Genomic DNA, 9,009 nt, shown 5'->3' with positions numbered 1-9,009 from the left:
GACCAACTACAGAACAGACCTTGATAAAGAAGAGAGAAAGACATTTCATTATTACACAACTTACCCTCCCATTATATGTCAGTATTCCATGCTTTATTTGGCCATATATAACTCGGTGCATTTATGTATTTTCAGTTGAGGTGCATTCACCTACAGTATATTATTGTGAACGAGCCTTAGAAATAAAAAACTCATTGAATTTTAGAAGACCAAATACAGCAAAGAATACTCAGTCACATGAAAGGGAAGAGTAAAGTGGGAATACTTTTATATAGATTAGTTATTTCTATGAACCCACCCTGATTTTCATATTGCTTCTTCTCCAGAAGCTTGGTGTAACTACATTTTCCCCCTAAGATGTATAAGAATTTCCCATTTTCTTTCCTTTCAAAAGGCATAATTAGTAAAGTAATAAGACATTCCAGCAGGTCCTTTGTTTCAGTATCTCTGTCGCTGTCAGTATAACTTGACGTATCCCTCGTCTAAAGTGTGATAAGTTTTATTGAGTTTTAAGTTGCCTTCCTCTTGGTTTATTAGTATCACAGGAATAGTTCTTTGCTTTTAATTATGGTGTGAGGAGTGCATTTTCCTCACAAGGAAGGTATGTTTCAAGTTCGAGGGTTAGTGAAACCTGCGTTTAGTTGAGGAGGAAATTAGAGGTGATGATGAATATGACAAACTAACACTATTCTCTAATGCACACTTAACCAGCTTATTTTTTATAGTGATGTACTTAAAAGCTCCTAACTTACTATATTTATCTTCCTTTGTTTAATCTCAGAAGGCCAGTGTGTCTTTGCATGTACACTGTACTGTAATTTCAATATTAGCAGGTTGGTTACCAACCCTAACTTGATGTAGGGCAATAGTGTTCCTTCAGCAAGGGTTCTGTGTGTTCTCTGTATAACAGAATTGGGATCCTCTTGCAGAGCCTTGATTTTTTATTTACTTTAGATCCTTCTTCAGCTAAACCCTGCAGTCCTGCTTTCCAAGATTGTGAGGGAAAACTACTGAATTGGTAGTCTGGTTCCCTCCACTTGCTAAAAGTAAGTTTTATTATCCAACTTCATTTTTCATTGGTGGATGACATTTTATATTGTATAATTCTCGTAGCTCTTTATTTTGTTGATTTTTCAGTTAAATTTGATCCATTTCACCATGTTTCGGATGGCAGTGCTCTACGCTTTTTAACTCGGCCACTTGCTCATCGTAGGTAATGGTAAACACTTAATAACATTTTACGAATTGAGCCTTACAAGTTTTCAATTGAATATGGGAGTCGATTTGCAGTCTTAGAAACTTAGAGACGAAGAGCAGACAATTAATGAAGAATGGTGTGATATTAAGAACATATATCAGTCAATTGGTAGTGAAGTTTTGGGGCATGCAGTTACAAAGAGAAAGCCATGGATATCAAATGATACTCTGGATACTGTAAAAATGGAGACGAAGACAGAAATTGATTGTTGAAAGTTTTCGAGGAAGTACACTAATGAAAATTACAAGGTAGAGCATGCTAAGTATTCCAGTTTTGATAGTGAACTCCAAAGAAAAGCCAGGAATGACTGGAGAGAATATGTAGACAGGAAAGCAGATCAGGCTGACAAAGCTATGATTTCAGGGAGTGACTATGGTGTAAGAATCATGCATAGAATTATTGGTGAAATTTCTTCTGGGGCAAAGAAGAAGCATATAACCATCATAAAGAGAGATAGATTTGTTATAATAACAGAAGATGAAGAAAAGAAACACTGGATGGAACACATTAGTGAGGTCATGAATAGGAGATATGAAGGGAATAATTGGTATACCTGAAGCTGATGAAGACCTTGATGTGCCCATGAATGAAATCTGTGTTTGAAGTTGAAGCTATCATTAAAAAACTCAGGATATGGAGAACCTTTGATTTAAAGGGGGTAGAAGCAAAGGACAGTGACATTGCCATTTCAAGCAGGACAATGCACTAGAGACTGACTAGGACCAAGGAGGGCCAGGCAATGGCTGCTGATGACTCAGCAGATAAACCTAGCTCACAAGGATGGTGAAGTTGCAGCGACCAAAAGGAACTAACGAGTTTGAGCGGAACTCGAACCCCAGTCTGGCATTCACCAGTCAGGGACGTTACCACTTCGGCCACTACATAACTGCTGGGATGATACTAGCTGAAAACGAAGTAAGTATGCTTATTCTGAGAGACTAGAGAGAAAGATTGATGAAAAACTGACAGATGAACAAGCAGGATTTAGAAAAGGTAGCAGTTGCACTGACCTAATTTTCCTTTTGAGGCATGTACAGCAATGTGTAGAACAGAAATTAACTTTTGATGGCATTTGTGGACTATGAAAAAGCCTTTGATAGTGTGCACAGGCCAATTTTTAGAAGAGCCCTGCGTGATTAAGGAATTCCTCTTGAATATGTAAATTTGATTAAGTCTGTTCATTAGTATAGGAAGTACAAAGTTAATGTTAGTGGAGGCCTATCAAATAAATTTCCAGTGAACAGCAGAGTACTCCAGGGGAATATATTGTCACTTATGTTGTTTATTCTCCTCATGGATTTTGTTATGTGTAGAGCAATTGGAGATAGTGGAGGAGGATCGGACTGCATTGGTAATAGGAAATTAGCTGACCTCGAGTATGCTGATAATGCTGTCCTTATTAGCAGAACACCAGGATTTGCAATGCCTGTTTACCAGAATGCATGAAATATTAGTAGAAATTGGGCTCAAGACAAAATTCCGTTTAGTGAAATCTGTGTTATAGTATGAGCATGAGCCATGGTATGACATTAAACAATCTCCAACAGATTTTGTAGGTTTAGAAGAAAACCCTCAGAAGAATATTGGGAATTGAATGGTAGTACAGGATTAGAAATTAAACTATAAGAGATTACTCGCTTGCCATATGTAAGAGGGGTAGATGGAGATGGTTTGGGCATGCTCTTTGCGCTCCCCAGGAGAGATTAGTTCACCAAATGTTTAACTGGGCTCCACAACGCACGAGAAGTATTGAAAATACCAGGCCTACATGACTTAAGACTATGAATCGTAAAGATAAATGGAGAAGTAATGAATTATAAGCACAAGATAGAGGCGACTGGCAAAATCTAACTGAGGCCCTTTGTGTCAGTAGGTGTATGTGTAAAGGATGATGGAAATAAATGAACAGAGTGGAGTCCTTAGTTTTGATTTATCCTTTACAGGAAGATGAGGATGAACAAATCTCTGAGTAAATTCCCTTTAAACCTTGTATACCTTATTAAAAACTTTTTGATAAATTGTTAGAGTTGAGTGGTGTAGCTGTTATTCCCTCAAGTATTCAGAGACGGTATCCTACCAGACTATGTACACTTCTCAATTTTTTCATTTCGTTATGTGTCGAGTCATTAGTTTGTTATCGTACAAAGAAATGCTGGTAATTGTAGTCTAGATCGTCTTTAAGCCTTCAACACCTAAAAAGGCATTGCTACTTTGGTACTAGACTAATCAGTTACTTAATCTTGTAGGTTAAGGACATTGGGTCCCCAGCTTCCAGATCTTTGCATTGACAATGTCTCTTTAACTACAGTACTGTACTGTATATGCAATGCATTTAAAAATCTAGGTGTGATTCTTGATTGTAAGTTTACTTTTGAGAAACACATTGGGTCTTTTTTTTTTTTAATTGCACAAAAAAATAGCTTATTGAGGAAGTCTTGAGATTTTTGGTGATCAATCTATCCTGAAATGTTTTAATTCTTTCAGTCTACAGTACTCAGTGTCAAGTATTGTTCTCCTGTATGGTCTTCAGCTGCTGACTCTCATCTTAATTTATTGGATAGAAAGGCGGTCTATTAAATTCCTTATTCCTGATCTGGATATTAATCTGTGGCACCGTCGTTCAGTTAGTTCTTAAAGAAAGTTGCATAAGATTTTTCAAAATTCTGAACATCCTTTGCATTCAGATCTTCCCTGACTGTACCATCCTGTACATTGTACAGTACCAGGTATCCATTCATTCTAACAGTCAAGGCTCAACACTGCAGTATTCTAAAAGTTTTATTCCAGCTGTGACAGGATTGTGGAATGGTCTTCCTAGTCTTGCAGTAGAATCTGTGGAACTTCATAGATAGAATTTTGTCCAAAAATATAGAATGGCTCTTGCTAAAAAAAAAACTTATTTCTGCCAAAATACTTCATTATCAAAAAAGGTATGTGAAAAAATTGAGTCAAACTCTTATCTTTGAAATAATTTAATTAACGGATTTTGAGCGAAGCGAAAAATCTATTTGTGGGTGAGATAGCCATGTCGTCCTGATGGAAGGTTCCTATTAGTAGCTTCCAAGGGATATATGAAATACAGTGATATTCCCAGACAATTTACCTTTAGGTCTCCAGAATTCTAACTCCTTGGCGCGAATATCCTTAAATTTTCTTTGTTCCGTAATTGAAATACAAACCACGCTATTTAATATGGGTTATTACTTTCGGCGTAGCTGAAATGACGAGCCATTAGAATTTTAACGAGGGTTTACTACCCCACCGCTAGTTAGCGGGAGGTAGGGAGGGTAGCCTGCTACCCCCCCCCCACACACACACCTGTGATGAGCTCACTCCGTATGAGTAGGGAAAGTTCCAGCGAGGAAGAAATGTCCACTCCTTTGAGCCTGAAGGCTAGACTTGAGGCTGAGCGATAGCCTTTCACTGCCAAGACTGAAAGGCGCATTTCCGCCCACAAATACACGAAGAACTCCGCTATTGCTGGAATAGTGGCATCGAGTGGAGAGATACCCCTTCCACGACACTAACCACAGAAGACTCGCCACTTCGCCTGGTAGACCCCTGCGGATGACCTACGCAGGTGTCCAGACATCCTGTTCGCAACTTGCTGTGAAAATCCTCTCTCAGTGAGGAGATGCTGGATAGTCTCCAGGTGTGAAGTCGAAGCGAAGCTACGGCTTTGTGAAAGATGTTGGCGTGTGGTTGTTTGAGTAGCTCGTGTCGTGGAAGGAGTTCCCTCGGGAGCTCCGTTAGGAGTTGCAGAAGGTCCGGAAACCATTCTGCGTGATGCCATAGCGGAGCTATTAGGGTCATTGAGAGATTGACCAATATTCTGGTCTTGTTGAGCACCCTCCTTATCAGACAGAACGGGGGAAAGGCGTAGACATCGATGTTGTCCCACCGTTGGTGGAAGCATCTTGCCAGAGAGCCTTGGGATCCGGGACTGGGGAGCAGTACAGCGGAAGTTTGAAGATCAGCGATGTAGCGAACAGATCCACAGTCGGGGAACCCCACAAAGTCAGGACTTTCTTGGCTACTTGACGATCCAAAGACCACTTGGTACTCACTATCTGCGACGCTCTGCTCAGATTGTCGGCGAGCACATTCCTCTTGCCTGGAATGAAGCGAGCTGAAAGTGCGATCGAGTGAACTTCGGTCCATCTCAGTATCTCTACTGCGAGATGGGATAGCTGTTCTGAAAAGGTACCTCCCTGCTTGTTGATATAAGCCACTACTGTGGTGTTGTCGCTCATCACCACCACAGAGTGGCCCGCCAGGTATTGTTGGAACTGTTGAAGAGCCAGGAATACGGCCTTCATCTCTAGTAGGTTTATGTGGAGGTACTTTTCTGATTCTGACCACAGGCCTGAGGTCCTGTGGTTCAGAACGTGAGCCCCCCACCCTTTCTTTGAGGCGTCCGAAAACATCAAATCCGGGGGGAGGACGAGAAGATCCACTCCCTTTCGTAGGTTCTCGTCTGCCACCCACCACTGAAGGTCCGTGTGTTCCGCAGAACCCATGGGGATCATAGTGTCGAGGGAATCGTGACCTTGATTCCACCGGGACTTGAGAACTAGACGGGCCAGGGATGAGAGGTGACCGAGGAGACGTAACCACGATTGGGCTGGAAGTTCTCGTCTGAGGAAAGGCCTTGCGACCTTCCTCAGCCTTGCTATCCAGTCGTCTGATGGGAAGGCTTTGTGGAGATTGGTGTCTATGATAATGCCTAGGTATACCAGATTCTGAGTGGGCAGCAGAGAGGACTTCTCGAGATTTACCATGATCCCTAGATCTTGGCAAAATCCCAGTTTTGTCTTGGTGACGAAGAAGGGCTGCCTCCGAGTCTGCTAGGATCAGCCGGTCGTCCAGGTAACGGAGAAGTCGGATACCGATCCTGTGAGCCTATGAAGATATTAGGGTGAACACTCTGGTGAACACCTGCGGTGCTGTGGAGAGACCGAAACACAGCACCTTGAACTGGTAGATTTTGTTGTCTAGGCAAAATCTTAAGTACTTCCTTGAAGACGGATGGACTGGGATCTGGAAGTACGCGTCCTTCAGGTCCAGTGTGCACATGAAGTCTTGCGGTCTCACTGCAAGTCTGACCGTGTCTGCCGTCTCCATGCTTAACGGGGTCTGCTTGACAAACCTGTTCAGGGCTGAGAGGTTGATGACTGGTCTCCAGCCTCCAGACGCCTTCTTTACAAGAAAGAGTCGACTGAAGAAGCCTGGGGACCCGTCGACAACCTCTTGGAAAGCATCCTTCTTCAACATGGTCTCGACTTCTGCCCGAAGGGCTTTCCCCCTTGCCGATCCCATGGCAAGGGAGCTCAGCGACACTGGATCCGCTGTCAGGGGAGGTAGAGATGTCGTGAACGGGATGCGATATCCATGACTGATTACTGAAATCGTCCAGGGATCGGCCCCGAGTTGCTGCCACCTTGTTGCGCAACTTTGTAGACATCCCCCCACTGGTGGACATGCAGGGGGACTGCCAATCCTATCGTTTGCGGCCACGGCCGCTCTCTCTAGGATTCTTTCCTCCCCTAGAGGACTTTTTGCCCTTCTTTTCCTTGACAGGAAAGGGCTTAGACACTTTTGTCTTCGCTGCAGCGGCCTTCTTCGTACTCTTGACAGGACGTGGTTGCTGGGTAGGTGGAGGTTTGTAGGGCCTTATGGAGAAGGGAATCCTGGTTGGACTTCCTCCACCTCTCAGCAGTCTGCTCCACGTCCTTAGGCTCAAACAAATTTTTACCGAGGATGGAAGAATGTCTGAGCCTGCAAACGTCAGTACTGGGGACCTTTTGATGGAATCTCTCAGCCACTGCATTCCGTCGTTTCAAGATAGTGTTTAGCCCACAATCTCGAGATTTGGTGGGCTAGAAACTCGATGGTACGTGTGCCTGAGAGCAAAAAGGTCTCCAAGGCCTTCATGGTGCTTTCTTTGGACAGGTCCTCAGACCGCACCAGGATGCCCAGAGACCCTACCCAGATGTCCAGCCACGAAGTAGCCTGCATGACACATTTCGCTACCTTCTCCTGGCTCAGGATCTTCATTGCCGAATACGAGACCTGCCGGTTGGAGAGTCTCTCTAGAGGGACTCCCCCGGTAAGCTCTTCCAGAGAATGGTGCAAAGGAAGAGCTAAGCAAGTCTCCTCCAAGATCTCAAAGTACCTCCTCTGATGGACGCGAGGAGGAGGGAGGAGCTTGTAACCAGTGCTGGATCGGCTGGAGGAAGCTAGCTTAGAGAGCTGGCCTTCCACCTTGTCCTCTGGCACTCTTAACCCCCTGTGACCAGGGCAAAGCCGCACTGGCCCTCGAGGGCTTCTGAGTACCATAGACTCGGTCCAAGACCGTGTCCTTGCCCTCACGAGGAGGAATCTCTGGATCCGGAAACCCAATTAGACTCCTCATGAGGGTCAGAACTTGCCAGAACGCATGTTCTGACTCCTGTAGCTCTCCTCCTGAAGGGCTGGCAGCAAAGTCTCCTGTCCCCAGAGGCTCTTCCTGGGGGGACTCGCAGACGTTCTCCGAGGGCTTGGCTGGCTCCTGTCTAATCCTTGATGAAGACTTGGGCAAAGTCTTCGAGTCCTTCGGCTCCCTTCTGGGAGGGATACAGGACTCCAGCAGTGATGGTGGAAGACTTCTCAACCCCTGCCTGAGAAGACTTCTCGGGGAGAGGTGGGGTTTCCCCCATTGGTGCGATGGGCGAATGACCCGCCTCACCTGACTCCCCAGAGGACGGGAAATCCTCGTCCGCAGGGGAGGAAGAGAAAGTCTCGGTTGGGGAGAGGGAGCCTTCCTCAAGGACTTCCAAGGAGACAGTTTTGCCCTTGGAGAAGTTACCACGGAAGGAACTCCTCTCTTCCTCTTCAGGGGAGATGAAGCCGCCACTGTTTTGTGACCAAGTTCAGAGAGTACAGGCTTAAAAGCCTGCACGAGAGCTCTGATAATGGTACTAAACCAGGGCTGGTGACTGACAGTCGCGCTGTCAGTCACTCCCTCTGGAGGGAAGGGGATCTTTCGATCCCTAGGAGGAGTGACCAAACGAGGGTTCGCCTGCAAAGATGCTGAAACAGAAGAAGAAGAGTCCTTGGATCTATTCGGAAACCTCCCCTCCTCCGAAGAGCGCGCTGTTCTGCGCTTGCGGGGTGGGGAACGAGACAATGATGACCTGGCCGCGCGATGTCCTGCGGCCTCACGTTTGGGATCGCGCCTATGATCGCGCTGGTGGTCGTGCGATGGGAGAATGTTCACGCGCGCGAGGGCACGCGTGGGCGAGCGATGGCGCGTAGGTGCGGGCGAGCGATGGCGCGTGGCAGCCTGAACAGGCGATGACAGGTGGCGCGCAGGAGGTTGGATGAGCGCTCGCGCGCATGCGGGCACGCAGGATCTTGTTGAAGGGCCCGTGAGGGCGAAAACGCTGGGCGTGCGCGCGCAGGAGAAATATCTCTAGCGCGCGGCGCGTGTATCTGGCTGCAGCAGTGGGCGAGGGCGCGCTTGCGCAACCTTGTGGACACGCGATGGCGCACAGGTGAGCGCTGGCGAGCAGGAGCAACCGGAACTACGCCCAGATCCGGAGATCGTGGGTGTGCCTGGCGCGCAGGAGATCGTGGGCACGCATCAGAATGCAGGTGCACAGAAGTGCGCTGTTGGTTTGGAGAGCGCTGCAGTCCTGGTGAGCGCCTGTGCGCTAACTCAGGAGACTCCAGGGCTGTGCGCTGGCACGCAGTTGTGTGCTGGCGCGCTA

Source organism: Palaemon carinicauda, chromosome 1 (genome assembly GCF_036898095.1).
Source record: "Palaemon carinicauda isolate YSFRI2023 chromosome 1, ASM3689809v2, whole genome shotgun sequence".
NCBI lineage: Eukaryota > Metazoa > Arthropoda > Malacostraca > Decapoda > Palaemonidae > Palaemon > Palaemon carinicauda.
The sequence above is the reverse complement of the archived record's forward strand: the minus strand, read 5'-3'. Positions refer to the sequence as shown.